This window comes from Lepidothrix coronata, unplaced genomic scaffold (genome assembly GCF_001604755.1).
Source record: "Lepidothrix coronata isolate B3197 unplaced genomic scaffold, Lepidothrix_coronata-1.0 Scaffold31, whole genome shotgun sequence".
Taxonomy (NCBI): domain Eukaryota; kingdom Metazoa; phylum Chordata; class Aves; order Passeriformes; family Pipridae; genus Lepidothrix; species Lepidothrix coronata.
In genome coordinates this window covers 5,234,134-5,254,037 of record NW_016690211.1, presented here as the reverse complement: position 1 = coordinate 5,254,037, position 19,904 = coordinate 5,234,134, and the positions used below count along the sequence as shown (strand labels likewise).

Genomic DNA, 19,904 nt, shown 5'->3' with positions numbered 1-19,904 from the left:
CCCCGGACACAGTTGGCCTTCCTGGCTGCCAGGGCACTGCTGACTCATATTCAACTTGCCATCGACCTGGATCCCCAGGTCCCTTTCCACGGCACTGCTCTCCAGCATCTCATTCCCCAGTTTATACAGACAACCAGGGTTATCCCTCCCAAGAGCAGAATCCAGCACTTGCCCTTGTTAACTTCATACAGTTGCTGATTGCCCATCTCTCTAATTTGTCAAGGTCTCTCTGCAGGATCCTCCTGCCCTCAAGAGAGTCAACAGCTCCTCCTAATTTAGTGTTGTTGGTAAACTTATTTAAAATTCCTTCAAGTCCTGCGTCCAATGTATAAGATATTGGTATACATTCAATCTGATTTTTGTAAATTGCTTCTTTTCAAAGGCAAAAGATTTAATAACCCCAAGAACAGGAATCCCAAAACACTTTTTCTTATCTCCTACTGTATTTTTTGTTGGAAGGGCAAACTTTTCTACGCAGGGTCTGGTTGTCAATCTGTATGCTGTTTATGAGTAAATCTCCTGACATAAAAAATTAGTTCTGCGTTAAATGTTTTACCTCAGAAGAGGTCTTGGTTCTTTAGCAATAGTGGCATCACAAATGAATCCTGGAGCAAACACCTAAGCCCCAGAGGGGTGCTGGAAGTTCAGGTACACACATACTTAGTGCAGCTGCCAGCTCAGCATGCCATATTGTGGAATCATTTGTCTGAGGCAGTGAACCTAAGTATGAAAAGGGGTGGGCTTCCAAACCAAAGCTTGAGATATTATAATTTTGAAAGTTTGTTTCTTCCAAACACAACTCTTTCTTCAGGGCATATAATAAAGTGAAATGATTCTTACTTTTTGTGGGAAATAGCAAATCATTCAGGGTCAGACAGCAGCATGATCATAGAATCATAGAATCAAAGAGGGTTGAAAAAGGCCTCTGAGATCATCAAGTCCAACCCTTGATCCAACACCATCCTAGTTACTAGACCATGGCACTAAGTGTCACAAATGATGTTACAAGTCACAGTGTAACACTCCTATGCAACCTGCCAGGAGTCGCCCCCTCACAGTACTCCATCTCACCTTACTCATTTTACATATTAACTGAATTAACTAGTGATGCAGAGTTTTGAGCCAGCTGGATTTTACTCAAACTGGATTACCTCACAGGAACGTGCAAACCATCTGATGGGCTAAAGTAAACACTTTGCTGGGTTAGTCTTCCCACAGCCCAGCCCATTTAAAATCCTGTATGAGGTCACTGAAATCTCTAAGTAGATTACATGCTTACCCTTGTAATGTGGCGAAATGTTCTGGTAACAAAAGGTTTGCATCCAGCAATCAGCTGCTCTTGCCTCAGCCATCCTGCTGGGAACAGGAGGTGGTACTGGACCTGCCTTCCTTTGTAATTAAGAGCATTCCTTATATACAGACAAGGAATATTTTAATTAGAAATGGGATACACCTATTTTAGTTTTATGGACAGCTGTTTTATTATTTTGAAATACTTTCAGGGATTAATCTGTTTTCTATTCTTCCATCAACGTAAGCCAAATCTTAAAGGCGTGAACAATGAAATGCCCACAAATCCACTCTATTGGCAAGTAGAAAGTGTCAGCCCTGTATTAACAACAGATACTGCCATGGGTGCTAGTCCTGTCAAACCAGGCTGTTCAGGTACCTCTGTTTGCCCCTGTGAGCCCTCTGAGGTCAGTGGAATGCCTCACAAGGCACCATCCTACTTTAGCTGGCCTGGGCTCCCCACTCCACTGGGGAAAGCCCTGTTATGGCCCTCCAGGTGTACCAACCACATTGTGTGAATTCATGTGAATTATTAGCCTAATTTGCTAAATTGTCCTTAAATAATTCCTACCAGCTGCACATTGCTCAGCATCACACCTCACTGTCTATGGAACTGCTGTCTGCTGTGGCATGGAGAGGATCTGAAAGCCTCTGCACTGCGTGGAGCTCTTGTTTCTGGTTGGGAACTGAGTGTTCAGTGGCAACTCTCATTTTTCTGCCCCTGGGGCTGTCAAGGCAGCAGCTTCTTTGTCTGGCAGAAATAGAAATTATGTGTTTCCGTTTCAGCCATCCAGAATATTCAAATACACCATAGTGAGACTTACTAAGAGAAGGAACTTCTAAAATATTAAAATAATTGTAAGAATTAATACGTTTTTTGTCCTCTCTCTGAATGCAGAGGGCTACAGTTTGGGGTAATCTGAAGCAATGAGAACAGAGGTAGAAGATCTTAGAGTTTACTGGAGCAACTTCATGGAATAACATCATTCCGAAATGTGCAATTGCAACAAAATCATTTATAATGAGAACAGAGTACACAGGAACTGTTTAAAAATGGAAAAAATGTAACTTTTTCACTGTGTTTTGAAACAGCTTTCAAAAAAGTATATTATATTGAAACCAAACAGTCTGGAAAATGCTTTGGAATTTTACTTGGAAGAAATCTGAATTTTTGGGCTTTTATCCAGCTTAAAATAAAGTCAAACTACAAAATGTGAAACAATTTTCTGAACTAGAATTTCCATACTTTGTATGGCCGTCATTGTATTGTTCGTGCCCTCCTTAAGTTGTGAGAACAGCATGTGACGGCTGTTGCCAGCTCAGTTTTTGTTAACAGGTAGATTCAAGGAGAGTTTATTATTCCACACATTCAAATCTTCTAGTCCCTTTCTGTTATTATTTTTTTCAGCTGCTGACAAATTTTCTACTGATTTTCTATTGGGACAGAAATTCCACTTAAATGTGTGGAGGAGGAAAGTCACAATGGGAAGCTAAAGCCAGATTAAATAAAAGATGTTTTGTCAGCATTACACATGTGGCAGGGAAGGAATATAGTTCTTCATAACCAGCAGCTCTAGTGGAGACACTGTGTCGAGCTCTATTCTTCCAAAATAATGAGAGTTTCCATACGGGGCTGTAATGCAGTTTGACTTATCTTCCTTCTGCACAAAATCCTTTGGATTCATCCACTATACAGTCTCAGCCTTGTGATACAATCTCTTTTACATTTTGATAGGCAAAGAAATGTCATAAAACCTCACCCTACTTTTCTTCCTTCTGAAATAGTCCTTGTGAAGAATGTCATGGTTTAATTCCAGCTGGTAACTCAGTTCCGTGCAGCCACTCATTCACTCACTCACTTGCCACACAGTGGGATGGATAGGAGAATAGGAAGAGTAAAAGTGAGTGAACTTATGGGTTGAGATACAGACAATTTAATACGGAAAGGAAAAGTTGCACACTCAAGCAAAGTGAAACAATTAATTAATTCACTGCTTCCCATGGACAGGCAAGTGTTCAGTAACCACCAGAAAAGCAGGACTCCATCACACTTAACAGTTACTTGGGAGAACAAACACCCGAACTTCCCCCACTTCCTCTTTCTTCCCCCAGATTTATATGCTGAGCATGATGCCACATGGCATGGAATCTGGGGTCAGCTGCCCTGACTGTGTCCCCTCACAACTTCTTGTGCACCCCCAGCCTCCTCACTGGCGCGGTGGGATGAGGAGCAAAAAATGTCTTGACACTGTGTAAGCACTGCTCAGTAGTAACTAAAACATCTCTGTATTATCATCACTCTTTTCAGCACAAGTCCAGAATACAGTCCCATACGAGCTACTGTAAAGAGAATTAACTCTATCTGAGCTCAGATTCTTTCCAATCAAAATAATTAGAACCCAAGATTTCTCTCTTATCAGATTGTACTGCATGATAAGATATGATTCAAAGCACACTTATTTTTGCATCTGTATTACTGACCCCAACTATCAGCCTGTTACTGTGGACATTGGTCATAGCAGTCAACACTGAATTCAAAGTGAAGATATGTAATGCCCTAATTTCTTACATTATCAAGACAAACTCCTTGGAGATGCCCCAACTCCTTCTGTCTTCCTTTAGTGCTCAAACACTTTCTCCCCTTTTTCTGCCTAGGTTTCCAACTTCGCTTTGAGGCATCTGTGCACCACCCCTCTGCTGCTAAATATCTTTTAAAATCTCTCTCTATGGACTCTCATTTGATAGAGCCGAAGCACTTTTAGTCTTTGCACTTCTGCTCTGAAATGCAAAGCCCACATTCTGCATAAGGTTGTTTTCTTGTTTGTGCTCTTTTTGCTGGTCTTGCTTCTCCTGAGTATTTTCTTTAGTGTTAGTTCAATATATATTCTAAATTACTTGGAAATTCTCCCCTCCCCAGACACCTCAAACATTCAACAAATAGTGCACATAATCAACAACATATTATCCAATTGCCAAAAGCTGACTATTCTTCTGCATGATCAAATCACAAAATCCCCTGTGTCTCTTTCCTATCTGGGGCATGGATTTAAAAGGCAGCTGTATTCTGACTTCTATTCATTTGTTTGGAGCATTGCACAAGCCATGCTAACAATTACGTAAATCAGCCTTTGTTTAATGCTAACTGATAGTATTTATTGATCACTGGCCAAACTTGTTTCTGAATAATCTGGATTTAATTCTGTATTTAATATCTCTTCTGGGTGCTATTATAAAACCCTGACCAATGAAGTCCTTTAAGAGAGTTGCTTTACAGTGTCCTTCCTCAAAAATCAGCTCATTGCATTAATTGCCAAAACCACACTGAAACACTCTTTAAATGAGTATGAATTAGATGGAACTTCAGGGTGTTGTTTGATCTTTGACTAACTTTGTATACTCTGGGAGCAGTGTTTTACCCACTGACCCTTCCCATCACTGGGACAGCCTCAGAGCATACTGGTGAGTTTGTTTGCTTTCTGTGCCATCGCCAGGCCAGTTTCATGCCTATGATCACAGTCTCCCATCATGTCTTTTCTCCTGCCCCACCTTGTGAGACAGGACACAAAACAGGATGGATTAACGGCTCATCAGTTTTACTATGGTTATTTATTGCCGCCTTGCTGTGTGGGCAAAACAGATGTAGAGAGATTTATATTACAAACCTCAGCTAAGCCATCCAGAGCTGCTTGTGGATTCCTTAGTCAGCAGCATCATGCTCCATGTCTGGATGTAGAGGGAGAGAGCAGGCTTGCAGCCTACTGATGTGTTGCTCCACAGCTCTGCAAGTTGGACCCATGGGCTCTGCATGTGCCCTCCCTCCTTAGAGTGGTCCTGCTGCATCTTCACCAGCTGAGCTGGCAGGAGGGGTGGTGTGGTAAACTGCTGTTAGGTCACCGATTACCTTGTCTGATGCACTGTCAGTTAAGTGATCTCATGTCTATCAAATATTGTTGAAAAAGGGCTTTCACAGTCTGCAGGGCAATGGATCCCATCTGTCTCTGAGCAGGGACACACCACATCTTTGCTCATGTGATAGATTCTTTCTCATACCAAATGTTATGTTAGCTAGGCTTGCTGGCCAGAAAACTTTTAGTGGTTTCAGAGGGACTGTAATAGCTCTTTGGTCAGCTGAGTCTGTCTGCCACAGGCAGAATTCAATCAATGCTGAAGATACGAAAGAAGAGCCAAGGAAATACTACCTGCATTCTTGCTCTATAGATGCAATCTGATATACATTGTGTCTGCTGAGCTGTTTTAATGAGATCACACTTGTGAGATTTGATCCTAGGGCACTCAATATATCAGCTTCAAACTGGTTACCAGCAGCTAACTACTCATGAAGATGAAAAGCTCCAATTTATTCCAAGCCTGGAAATAAATGAACTCCCTCTGATACACTGATTGGGCTTCCTCATTTCTTCCATCGCTCCTCTTTGGCAGAAGTGTTAGTGTCAAGACTCATCTGACATTTTCCACGTCTCTGGCCACAGATGCTCTCGGCACATTAAGGCTGTTTTGAGACAGTTGTGGTGAATATAATAAGAATAGAATTAGAATAGAATAGAATCACTTAGTTTGGAAAGGACCTCTAAGTTCATTGAGTACTACCACTGATGTAGTGCTGAGAAGTCCATCAGTAAAACATGTTCCTAAACTTATAGTTCTGTCCTTCCCATATACATTTGTGAGAGCATAAATTTCCAGGTATTCTTTGTTCTATGTTGATGTTTTAAAGGAATCAAGTGTTTCTGAATGACCAATATCTTCTTTTCTTTTAAAGAAGTTCTGCATATGCCCCATTTGGGCAAGGGTATATTCCTCTTGGTATTCAGATAGGATAGACTTGGTTAAGTCCTGATCTATATTAATGTCGCTTGGAGTAAACATATTGATTGGCCAAGTTTAGTACTTATCATGCCATAGTTTTCTACAGCTATTGTGCAAGGCTCTGGGGACAACATACAGACATAGAAACCATTATTTGGAAAATAATGGCAATCTTGAAGGGAACTGGTTATGGCAGAAATTTTGAGTTCCTTGCAGAGTGCTGTCACACAGCAGTGAGCCAGCGATTGAAGAAGTAATTCAGATAGCAAGAACAAACACTATATATCTGCTTGAGGCTGTGAAGGAGCTGCAGTTTGCTGAGCTGAGGTGTCTCTAGCAGGCATTTCCACCTGTGTACCAGACTCCTCAGACCAGCAAGTGGGTTCCTCTGACCGGCTGGAGAGCTGACTCAGCTCAGTAACGCAGCTGCAACTATTTCCTCTGCTTCTGCCAAATGAGGTGTTCTGGATAGAGGACAGCAAGTTGCATTCTTAAAGTTTGAGGTTACTTGACTTGGTCATGGGGACATAGCAAGGAAGGGACAGAAGCTAAATTCTGTTGTTTGCTTCGTTCTCCTTCTATGGTGTTGGGAAGTGCTGCTCTGAAGCCAGGGAGCCTTTTCACTCTGGATACTGCAGGAGGTATGCAGCCAAAAGGAAGCCAGAAAAGATCATGAAGAGATTAAGGCCCAAAGCACACATGCTTATTTTGCAGCATTTTACTGTATAAATCTGAATTATCTATAGACATTAAACAGGCAAAGTCCAAGCAGTGAGGCATTTGTTAATTGAGATAAAAGAAGTCCTTATATGTTAGGGACAACATGATTGCCTCTGTAGTATAAGGTCAGCTAGGATTGCTCTGGCTCCTAAGTCAGCTGAATTGTCTTGCAGATATTAAAGCCTGTTTCTACTCATTTCCCTGTCCAGGTCCACTTTAGAGGTGATCCCCTACTTGTGTGCTGCCATAAAAGGCCTGCATGATAATTTATTTTACTTCAGTTGCACTTAGAGGTAATAAAAGCATATTTTGTCTTTGATGGTAAATTCAAAAACCCTATTTAGCTTTTATTTCTCTGTGATGTAACCTGGGATCCAAATCTGTCCTGTGTATCAGGCTCTTGTGGCTTGCTGGAGTGCAAGTGTTTTGGAGATAGAAAACTGAGGCTTGTCTTATACTGCAGGTCCATTTCCCTTATGGATTGCTAAAACTAAGAGACTTCATAAGAAAAGAAAATATTTATTCTTTGTATTTAATACATTTATGCTAAAGAAAGAGACAATTATGCTAACACTTGTTCGTACAGGCGGTGCAGCCTCATCCTGCTTCTCTTCCAACAGCTTGGACCAACTCTGTGAACAATTCAAAAACACTCTGGCACCTGGCAGCCAGGTTGTGTGAGTGTATGTGCCAAAGGCACCCATCAGCCATCTCTGCAGGACTGTGCTGCCCTCAAAACTGGCTGTCCAGTCCTGCATCCCATTTCCAGCTGCCTTTCCCCATAGGGAGAAGAAGGCTGGCATCAGCAGGGGAAAATTGCCTGTCTGGCACCATTTTGACCAGTGGTTCCCATAACTGGGTAGACTCCATCCTGACCTGCAAATCTGCTTGGCTCCAGCTTGCCTGATTTGAAACCAGACTGTCACTGACCTACTTCTTTTCCATCCATGGCCCAACTTGGCTGCTTTCCTTCACTGCTGCATGTCCTGGCACCTCACAGTTGCTCCTGGTGCCTTTTCACCTGCATGGTAATGCACCTTACCCTGTGGCACAACAGTTTATAATAGTTATCAGCTTATTCCCTTTGTGGAAAGATCATTCTCACCCAGTGGGGCAGCATCTTGTGCTCCCTCTGATGTCTTGCTCCTTTACATGGGGAAAGGAGCAGGGCAAGAAGAGTTAAGAGACCATCTCTGACTGCAAAGGCAGAGATTTTTGCCTTTAGCATACAGTTTTCATTTCCTCCAGCTAACACTGGAACCAGCCAAAAGAATTTCTTCTTATGCCAACTTGAGCACATCAAGAAGACATTTAATGCAGAATTCAAGTTTGGCCAGAACTGTTTTGATTTAGTAATGTCTCTTACAAATACACGCCAGAGTACCTAGTTTTGTAGTAATAACTTCAGCACTGGCACTATGACTTCTAAAACAAATATTGGGTTTTAATACCTATCACGAATGTGTTTGCAATTAGCTGTAAATACTAGGTCACTTTTGTAATTTTTATATTTCAAATTTAAGAGCAGGATTTATCTAAAATGACACTAAAATGTGTTGGACAGGTATTAATTTGCTCCATAGAGCACATTGGGCTTTAATAATGAGGGAGAAAACAAGAAATTGCCTAATGTAGACATAGGAAATTATTGAAAATTGTAGATGCCTTTATAGAAAATTATTCCCTCCATTACTTTGTGTAATGCACAACACAGCTGAGCATTATGATAGTTCTGCACATCTAATTTGAAGTGATTCTCAAACTTATTACTAAAGATTCAAAGTGTGAAAAATTGAAAAATATTCTGCATTAGGTTTTGGTTGGAGAACTTCCACCTGAAGAATTCAAGTTCAGATTCTCAGTTCCTGACCATTTTTGGTTTTGAAAATATTGCCAGAAACCTCAACAAGGGAAAGTTCCTACTTTTTTATTTTCATTTCTTCCTATTTCAGTGATTATAAAGTGAGGAAAAACTTTCAGGAAAACATTTTTTTGTGTGAAGTAAGTAACTTCTAGCAAGAATAAAATGTGATTTCTTAACAGGCACTATGGAGCAATGAAGTTATTCATTAGCCTATTAATATCTAACCTTCTACTATCGCTGTGTCCTTGAATGTGGTTTTGAACAATATCTGCCTCAGAATCTTTTTTGCCGTTTTTCTTTCCTTGCTTTCCTCCTCCACCTCTGCAATCTTTTTCCAATCATGCATAGATTCTCAGTTTAGGATATTAAGTCAAATCCATGCTCCATAATCAACATAACTCTTCAAGATTTTCTTTTTTTGACTAAAGGTTAGAGCTGTCCTAGTATACAACACACAAAATATAAAGTCCCCTGAAATAACTGCATAGTTTTTCAGGAACCCAGTTTAGTTATTGTTGGTGTCTGTGAATATAATTTTTCCTCATATATTTTTGTCTGCTATTTTAACATGACCACAGAAAAGATCTGGGAAGGTGTTTTTTGATGTACTGTTTATTTCATTGTTAAAAATGAAGAATTTGCTGAGTTACCTCTTTAAAAATGTGTCTGTTTTTATAGAGGAGGCTCAGTTAGGACAGCAGATGGTCTGTTCATGCAGCAAACTGATCAGTCTGTACAGAATATTTGCCAGTCCCTGCAAGTTCCACAACAGTGATTCCATTACATTGATTGCAATACTAGTGAAGACTTCACATTTTTCTTTCTTATTCAGTAATGAAAAAGAATCCATTTTAGTTGTCAGCAAAGCTGTGACACAGTAAGTGTCACATACCTTAGGCTCTACCTTAGACTGCTATATCTGTTGTGGTACATTTGTTCTACCTATAGTAATATGGATATTTTTAAGAAAGAGTTATTTTGAGAGGTACAAATACCGGAAGTCTACATTCTTGATGGAAGTATCAAAAATAATGCATTTCACTTAGTAAATCAGCAATTAAATATATCTGGCAGTTTTCTTACACTGTGGTGAGAAGGTGGAGAGCACAGGATTGCGGCACAGTCAGTTCAGCCTCCAATGGGACCTCCATCTCTTCCTCCAAATGCCAACCTCCACTTTGTCTATTAAGGTGCCTATTAACAATTTTAACAATGATGTGAGGAATGGGGTCTGTGTGATGCAAAGCAGGTGGGATCATTCACTACAATTACAAATCCTCATTCAGTTATAGCCCTCATTCACAGATACTCTCCTGGAACTGGAGTCAGTTCTTATAACCCAATTACCTCACCAGGAGCAGATTTGCTCCCTTCTTACAGCAACTCATAACAGAGCAAAATCAGGCTTATTGAGTGGAGCCTGAGATTTCTGCATTGTCGAAGAAGTATCTGAATTTTTTTTGGACTACCTTCAATCCAAGAAAGCATACTTCAGATATGCATTTGACCCTGGAAAGCTGTTGCTTCTAAAGAAATTTTGTTTGTGCATATGTGCAACAGGCCGCTATTGAATCCTCATTTCCTTGATATCCACTCAATTAGTACAAACCTTTATGAATTCAAAGTCAGGGTAACTCACCAGCGCAATGAAGTGAAATGATAAGGCATAGTCTGTTTTCACCACAACATCTTTCATACCATTATACATCTCAGTTGTATCTTTCTGGAATGGCATATCAACTTCTCAGTCCAGTATACTATCCCACATAAGACTTGGACAACTCTTAGGCTCATGATATGATTCTTGGGGTTGTCCTGTGCAGGACCAAGAGTTGGACTTCAATGATCATCTGCCTCGTCCCCCTTAGGGACACAGATTAGATAAGAACCATACTCTGTGTGCTGAATGATTATCTTGAGCTAGCTGTTTTTTGGGGATCAGATCTTGTCTGTATATCGCTTTAAGTATATTTTTGCAGTCAGATACCATTACCGGCAATCTTTGAGCCATGATTTTCTGTTATATTAATAAAAAGTGTTATTCCATAAACTGTTAGTGTCAGTCTTTTAAGGACTCTGGCCATCGCTGGCCGGCCGTGGAGACCCAGAAGGAGGTCTCTCATGCTGTTGGTGCGTGTCCCTGAACAAGTCAATCAAACTGCCCTCCAATCCAGACAGGGTCACCAACTCTGAAACTAATCAAAAGGTGCCTGAATGTGGTACTTGAAATTCAGAGACTAAATCTTCCTAAAGTCAAGACAGATGCAAATTATGACACATTTCAGGCTAGATGGCATGTATTCTAGTCCTTTGCGTTAAATCCTAGTGCAAGTGGATTTTTTTGAGAAATACATCAAAATCCAGGACACTCAATTCAAACTCTCAAGGTGCTGCTGTTAATACTGGTACTTTCTCAAAGCACTGTGTACAGAACATATGGCAGATGTATATGTTGGTGTAATTAACTTCTGAATCTATGAAACTGCAAATCAGTACAAGATTTAAACTATGTGTTTGTGGAAGAGAATAAATAGAAAACTTGATCTGTGCAGTGGATATGCTGTAGGATATTTCATTGGGAGCAGTCAGTAGTCTGAATGTTGCACATCTGCTGGTGATGATTATTATGCACGAGGGTTTATTTTGCACAAGCAGCTATTGTCAAAGTGCAGAGAATAGATGTGAATGTAAGGCTGTGTATGTAGCTACACAGGCATTCGTAACTTGAAATCATGGCCCTGATATTTCAGACAACGGAAAAGGCAATACAATATAAAGGTTAATTTCATTGCAACCTTTTTTTGCTGCTACTACACGTGCACATGCTCATATCCATTTACCTATAGCAACCTGACCTGATGCATTTGAGTAAAGCCCTCGCTTCGCGCAGTAGCACAGTTCTTCCTTATGGCAAGTTGCTCATCGTATGGCACTCCCACAAGCACAGCAATTCTCGACAGACAGCAGTAGTAGTTTTATTAGGCTGGAAACCTGCCTTTAAAAATATAGATATACAGTTATTTCCTGGTAAAACTACCATCAGATGGTATCTGAAATGAAAACCTCTCTTCCCACATCCATCTCCTTCTGCCAAAGCTGTAAGGATTTTTCTACTGTTCCCTGACATTTCAAGCAGAGCTCTGGTCCTCTGATGCTTGTGGCTGCCCAGTAGTATTTTTCACAGTTGAATATATAATATGTGTTTAATATATAATCACACCATTTCCCAAATGGAGGTGCAAGTCTTTCAGATACAGTCAAGATTTCCTTCTGGTGACCCAAAGATGAGTTCAGCATGGTGCCTTTATTGGTAAGAAGGTCATATTTTTATCTTGAGATAATGTTGAGGGTAACAGCTCCTGAGGCAGAACCAGGTAACAGACAAAACACATCTGAGATCAAGGCCAGGTGTCTTCCACAACTGAAAAATCTTTATCCTCCCATTCCTGCAGACAGGGACTGACATGGTTATTATTATGTCTGCTTACCTCCCAACATTATTGAAGTTAAATGTGCTCTTTTCTCCTGTGACTTTTACTCTGTTATGGGTCCAGGTCAATGGCCAGAGGTAGGTATAACCCAGATAGATCAAAGACATTGACCTGGGCCAGGAGTGGGACAGGCAGGACTCAACGAGAGGGAGGGGCTCACCCCACAGCCCCCAAACTGAGCAACAGTCATGACTTTCCAGGATGGCTCATGACTGAAAACATCTTGTTTCTTCAGGAAATAGTGTCTGCAAAAGAATTTACAAATTAAAAATATGACTTGGCAAATAACTTCTGATGGGTGCTAGCTCCAGTGTAGACATGCAGTCAGTGTCAGTACTGTGTCAATGAGCTCAGAGTGCTGGTCTGCCTTGGCTTAGGCACCACTGAGGTGCCACTAAACATTTCTTTTCCTTCTGTGTGGGAGATAACACACCATTCTGCTCAAAATCTTCTTTGTGGACTAAGAGAAAGCATGACATATACATAAAAATAAATCCAAGAATTTATTGTCACTGTAACAAAAAATCGTAACAATCTAATTCAAGAATAATTAGTTAATCTACAATTCAAGAATGCAGATGTTATTATTGCAGGAAAATGGAGACTAGTAATGCAGTTAGAGCACTTCTGTACAGAAAAAGTCTTATTAATAGCAATAATAAAATTGTCAGGCATATATTTATTAGCTTCTATCCCTTTCCTTGGATGTATGCTCACCCTTTCACTCTTCTCTGGACCTTCGGGAACTTCAGACAGCTGGAGAGGACAACAGTGTCAACCATAAGCCCCTGGAGTCCCTCACTGGGAGGAATGTGATGGTTGTGGTGTTTGATTTTTCTTCCTTCACCAATATGCACTTGGGATAATTTTTTTCCCTATGTTTTCCAACACAGTTTGGTACCTTTCTTTTTCTTTGATGGTCTACAGCTTCATGTTACAAATGTACTTAATATATGTATGGTACCGTTTATGTATGTTTGATTTTTTTTTGTTTCCTTTGTTATCTCTAAAATTAGTTTTGTCCAGATTCGAATCCATATTGCTAAAATGGACAACTGATGAGTCTCCAGTGCCAAAGCGGTGACTCATCTCTTATCTCTCTGTCCCAGTAAGCTTTTGTCACACACCCTGTATCTCCGCTTCTCAAATCCTCTGCTGTTTTACCAGGTCTGTATTTCTCTGCCCTACATCATGTGTCAGTCTTAAACATCTCATTCAACACAGCAGCACTGCTTGCTACTGCCAGCTATATAAAATGATGGTTGTACCCTGCAAGGATAAACAAAAGCAGAATGAATTAGTCACAGACGCCTGGCTAATTGGAGGAACCACTCTCATGGCTAAACAAAGTAAAACAGAGCTGCAGGTAAGTTAGGAGGCCTTCAGACAAATCAAGCTTGATAAGTCCCAGTCCTGAGGCCTTGGAAGCTCACTGCAGAGCTCACAGCTTCTTACTGGAAGGCAATGCTGCATTGCAGGGTTTTGAAAGATGACTGGGGTTAAAAAATTAGAAGAGACGAAAAATTATAGGGTAAAATGCAGCTGCTACTCTCTGGATGGAATGTGGTTGACATGCTCCACATACAGGAATAAGCATGCGCTATAGGGGATAGAATGAAGGGTGGGGTGTAGTGGAGACCCCACAGACTCCTTCCATAGACATCCCTGCAGGGAGGGGAATGTAGTGGTACTTTGTAGTCCATAAGACCACATAGCACCTCTCAACCAAGGGAGACAGACAAAGAGCAGTAGCTGAACAACATTTGTTTCAGCTGAGCTGAAATCCCTCTCCTCAAATGCCAAGATACAACCACCACCATTAGGCATGAGAAGCAAAGAGAGAGAATTCTATATCAATCAGAGATAAAAGTACTTAAGACTGAAGTCACTCAAGCTCCACCTAAACCTAAAGGGATAGTATAAAAATAAGTTAAGGGCAGAGGGAAAATTGAGGAAGACTCCACTGAAACTGCTGGGATCAGTCAAGGGGCTGAACCCGTCTCCCCCCACCATAAGGACGCCTATTGGGTAAGATCCATACTTTAGGCATGCTAAATATCGCTATAGGATTAGAGCTGGTGTTGCTTTATAGTAGAGCAGATTGCTTTAAACGTGTTTTTGCAGTCAGATACTGTCACTGACAACTCTTGCACCTTATTAACCTGTCACAATTTATGTTAATTAAGACTGTAAACTGCTAGAGTGAGTCCTTTATAGGTGCTAGCAGTTGCTGATGGGAAGGCCTGCTGAGGGGTTTCCCTTATGCTGTTGGCTCAGCCTCCTTGAAAAGGGCAATCGAATCACTCTCCTATCCAGTGAATCTCTTCAGTGAAGGATCCCCTTATGGGACGCTGACAGACTGGTGAACGTAAGGGTCTCAGCTTTCCTGGGGCACTGACAGACAAATAAATTACTAAAGGTTGAGAAAACCTCCCCACATTAAAGGCTGGATAAACCTCTGCCCCTTCTCTGGTGACACAAGGCTACAGGGTTACACAGCAAAGTGGTGTTGTCTCTGGAAATACTTATGTTTCCATAGTCACTCTCTAGTAGCCATACATTCACACAGCACTCAAACATTTCAGAGTCACCTTCCAGCCATGTGTTTCTGCAGAGACTGGGAAAGCTCAGGTTTTCTTTTAAAGCTGCTGGGTTGTACAAAAACTCATATGGTGAATGTCAGTATTCTCTAAAAGAGGTTAAGCATAGCTTCCATGGCTAAGATGATCCAAGCTGTACTCTCATGGTCTGGGATTTTTGTGAGGCTGCAATACACCCTGCAGAACCTGATGTCCTCAGTTTACCTCTTTAGATGTTTTTGGCCATTGTTTTTGGATGAGTGTTCTTTTGTGGTTAAATATAAATATTTTAAGGTTCTTTCATGTTGCTTCATCCTTAGCAAGGACAAATTCAAAAGTTTCTATTACCAATGGTTTAGCGTATGAAAGAAAATTCTGTGACTTATTCAAAAATTATTAAGATTTTGGTTTTTACCAGATTGTCTGATCAGTTTGACTGATCCAGCATGTTTTGAACACTTCATGGGAACAGGGTGTTAAAAACTAGAGTGGTGTTTGCTGGCCTTCCCACAAGACGGAACCCTGTACCTACTGTCGGCCCAGCATCCAGTGATTCACCAGCTCTGGGCCTGGACAACACTCTGGTTCATTTTCAGACCCCTGCAGGGGTCTCCCCATCATGGACTCTGTCTCCCAGTACAGCCTGTGGCACTCCCTGGCACTGGGAGCTGCTGAGCCCAGCGGTCAGGCAAGGGCAGAGCAATGTCCGTGCCCTGGAATGCCCATCACCAACTGCACAAGGGGACTACCCAAATACCCACTGTGTCTGGCTGATTCTCTTCACCTCTTCTCTTCCTGTTTTAGTTTGAGGTGATAGGATAGTGCATCGAAAAGCACTTTGGAAGGGCATTGCCTGCCCTGACACTAAAGAAAGTGGAATTACAGTACTTTCCAAAATTATTCTCATCTCTGCTCCTCAGTTCAACTCCTCTATGCATCTTTGTCAAAAGCAGGACCCAAAGTTTGTCAAAAGCAGGACCCAAGTTTTCAGCCAGTTGTTTCCATGTCTTAATCATCCTTCAAAAATGTTTAAACAATTCAAACTCCAGCTGTACTTACAATTGGCTTAAATTGTTCTTTCATACCAAACATACTTAACAGAGGCTGCATTATTTTACACCACACTGGAATTTCAAATTAACTTGGTTTGTTCTCATTCCATTGCTTTTGATATATTTTATACATAAGTAATTCAGACATGCTGAACATTGCTCACTGTTCTTAAAAAGACCCTTGTAATTAGTAACTTAAGAAAGGGAAAAAAACCCTCTATAAAATATTTAAAAGCTGCAGTTTTTTAATTACAACACAACACGTGAAAAGACCTCTAAAAATGTCACATGATAATGGATTTGTGTATATTTAAACATCAGTCTGTTAAAAAATAATAAATCTGATACTGCCTCTTTATTCCACCTCAAAAGACTTTGAAAGGTTTCTCCCATGCTATAGTTGCCATATAATCATATGCTTCCAAAAAATGAATTCAAGACCAAAAATATAATTTATTACTCTAGAGTAATACATAATGTGGTGACCCATCTCATCCAAAAGCAGCTGCTTCCTTTGTCATCTTTTTAAGTAGCATTCGTTTTCCTGGCAGGGGTACAATTTACAAATTCATCCTGTCCTCCCAAGGCTCAGATAGCATCATTAGCATGTATTTAGCAGTAGCAGATAATAAGCAGCAGGTACAAATGGCTGGCTGATGAGCTAATATGCTTTGGGCACTCTTCCAGCTTCTATGATAAGAGAAAAAATACACTACTTCCAAGACTACTAATTGCAAAACAATTAGCTGGAAAGAATGATAAAATGACATAAATATTCAGCACTGGACGAGGGGTATAGGTATACTGACATGATGTTTAGAATCCTAGTTAACACAAGAAATTACAGCCTAAGTGAAGAGATGCTTCAGCATATTATGGTCTCATTTAAACCTTTTTTGTGTGTGTTTGTTTGTTTTTTTCTTTTATTTTCTTTTTTTTTTCTTTTCAGGAAGCTGTCAGTAATGGAAATGTATACATCTGCTGCCTACCAGTAGTGTGAGAAATAAATATCCAACAAATCACATTTGGGAGATCCTGCTGTCAACAGGAATTGAATATTTTCATTTTAGTGAAGGATACCACTTTCCTAACATATGTTTATAAACAAATGTGCTCAAGAGCTGAGCAACTGTGCTTATTGTTTGTTGTCTTCAAACCTGAAAGCAGATACCTGCTGCTGTTGCTCAGTGACACCCAAACCAGCAAGCATGGACACAGGCATAGAGGCCAACACAAAATGTGCCAATAATTAACGCTGTATTATCTTTAAAAATGCATATCTTGAAGAAGGTGAGAAATCAGACTGTGTTGCAATATGTGTTTTACCCTAGTTCAGTCTGGTTTCCTAATAATTGTGATACTTAAAATTTTGGTCACTGGTTTCAGAAGTACTTATTGCCTGAGCTAGCACAATGCAGGATCAACATATTTCATACATGCAATATTGGCTGTTTTCTTGCTATCATACTGTACTTGGCAATTCTAATATTTACCTGCTAACAACTTTGACACTAATGACTTCATTTATGGGTCTTTCCTCTGAAGCCTAAGAGATAATTTTAAAAAGTCTTGACTCAGGACTTATCATGAAAAATGTGAACTGGGAAATGATTAAAAAATGACACAAATGTTTGCTCTCTCAGGACTGAAAGAGTGGAAGCTAACCTGATCCTATAAAGTGCATACAACAGGACATTCTATTTATTATAAATGTCAAATGTAGGAAAAAAAAGTCTTTTTTTTTTTTCTCTGTTTGCTGAGTATAAACCCCTGTGAAGAACCATGCAGCCTGCACAGGCACTCCACCAGTCATGCATGAGGGTCATTTCAGCCATCACACAGAATAACTCAGGACCAAACAGTGGCTCAAAGCATGGACCTAAAACTCATGGTTTGAAACAAAACACGGCTTGGGAATATGAGGTGGGTAGCATGGAAATGTGAATCAAACTTCACTATGCTCAGTGGCTACTCAATCTCAACAGTGTGTAAAACCAGTGTACCTTCAGCCTGCAAGTTCCCAGCTCTCTTTGAGTACACCGGGGATCCACAAAGCAGAATGGGCTTCCCCAGGGCTGCACAGCTCACACATTCACACACAGCTCTGACATGTCATGATTCCTATTTTCTCTTTTGATTGAGTGCTTCCTGAAAAGAAAGAAGTCTTGCCATCTTGCCATCTAGTCAGTGCCATCAGTCACTTTTTTTTTTTTTCAGATTAATCCTACGTTCAATTTAAATCCAAAGAATACACCCTAAAAGGGTTTGCTGATGATACTGGGGGGAGTGGCTGATACACCTGAAGTCTGTGCTACCATTCAGTGGGACCTTGATAGGCCGAAGAATTGGGCAGAGAGAAACTTAATGAGGTTCAACAAAGGCAAGTGTAGGGTCCAACACCGAGGGAGGAATAACCCCAAGTACCAGCACAGGTTGGGGGCTGACCTACCAGACAGCAGCTCTGCAGAGAAGGACCTCGGAGTCCTGGTGGATGACAGGTTGACTGTGAGCCGATAGTGTGCCCCTGTGCCCAGCAGGGCCAGTGGTATCCTAGGGGCACGAAGAAGAGTGTGGCCATCAGGACAAGAGAGCTGATCCTGCCTCTCTACTCAGCCCCAGTGAGGCCACATCTGGAGTGCTGTGTCCATTTCTGGGCTGCTGGAGAGGGTCTAGTGCAGGCCACAAAGATGATGAGGATCTGGAGCATCTCTCATATGGGGAGAGACTGCAGGATCTGGGCCTGTTTAGAGAAGACTGAAAGGGGATCTCATTAATGCATATAAATATCTCAAAGGTGGGTGCCAAGAGGATGGTGCCAGACTCTTTTTGGTGGTGCCCAGCAACAGGATGAGGAGCCGGGGCCATAAACTAAAATACAAGAAATTCCACCTCAACTTATGGAAAAACTTCATGTTGAGGGTGGCAGAACACTGGAAAAGGTTGCCCAGGGAGGTCAGGGAGTCTCTCTCTCTGGAAACATTCAAAACCCATCTGGACGTGTTCTTGTACAGCCTGCTTTAGGTGACCCTGCGTTGGCAGGGGGTTTGGACTAGATGATCTCCAGAGATCCCTTCCAACCCTAACAATTCTGTGATTCTGTGAAAGGCAGTTTAAAGCAAAACAAATAACTAGCATTTCTAGCCGAGTGTAAATGCAAATGCACTTTGTATTCTGAATTCCTAGAGACAGGCTCTTGGATTAGCTAGTAAATATTGGATCTCAACCTCGGCATGTCAGTCTTGGGACTGAGCCCTCTGGAGCCATGAACTCTCTTTCCAGAGGAAAGCCTACAGCGTCAATCATAGAAAACTGAACCCGGTTTAAGGCTTCAGTTTCTGTGCACTGCTCTCAGGGACCAGATGCTTAAAAAAGAGGTGTCAGTATTCGTCTTACAGGCACTGAAATGCTCTTTAATCTAGACCTTCTTCTCCTTCAGATGGCCTCTAGCACAACAATCACAACTCTAAGAAACTCGGGCAGAGAAATGTCCAGTTAATCTGTGCTGGTGAATTTTAGGTGTACCTCAAGCAATGAGCTGCCCGACTCTACAAAGACATGAGCAAACTTGGGGGAGGTGCAAAGTGCATCCACAGCAACCCCAAGAACAACAAACCTGACAATGTAGGTGGTTATGGAACTAGGCACTTCCAGGATTGAGTGGTGGTTGATGAAGGTATTTTAAGTACATAATTCGGGAATTAGATGCCTAAGTGCCTCCTCGAATGTAGTCCCAAACAATCTTGTTCTGCAGCTCATTGCAGCAGCCAGTGTATTGACTTCACTACGCTCTGGGACACGCCTCTGCTCTAGGCTGCTTAGTGTTCATCAGGACCTTGAGATAGGGAAAAAAAACAACCCCAGCCAGATTATCTTCCTCCTTACTGATAGAGATAAGGTTCTGCTCATTGTCAGACTACTTTCAAATTGCAAACATTTGAACAGGAAGTAAAAATGAATCAGAAAGAGTTCAAATTAACCACTGAAACAGTATTTCAGTGACAGCTGTTCATGAGAGACAAAAAAGTATCTGACAGGTAAAATCTTAACAAAAGTTTTCATGAATGTTTAATGAAAGTTCTAA

General features: G+C 41.1%; 1 long non-coding RNA gene across 1 annotated transcript in view; it reads left to right on the top strand.

Annotated features, from left to right (window-relative positions):
- The window catches only part of LOC108495439, a 24,432-nt gene extending 7,043 nt beyond the window's left edge, over positions 1–17,389 (top strand). The window contains exons 3-4 of the long non-coding RNA XR_001874120.1: positions 13,360–13,558; positions 16,773–17,389. This is a non-coding gene — a long non-coding RNA (uncharacterized LOC108495439). The remainder of the gene's footprint in view (positions 1–13,359; positions 13,559–16,772) is intronic.
- The last annotated feature ends 2,515 nt before the right edge of the window (positions 17,390–19,904 follow it).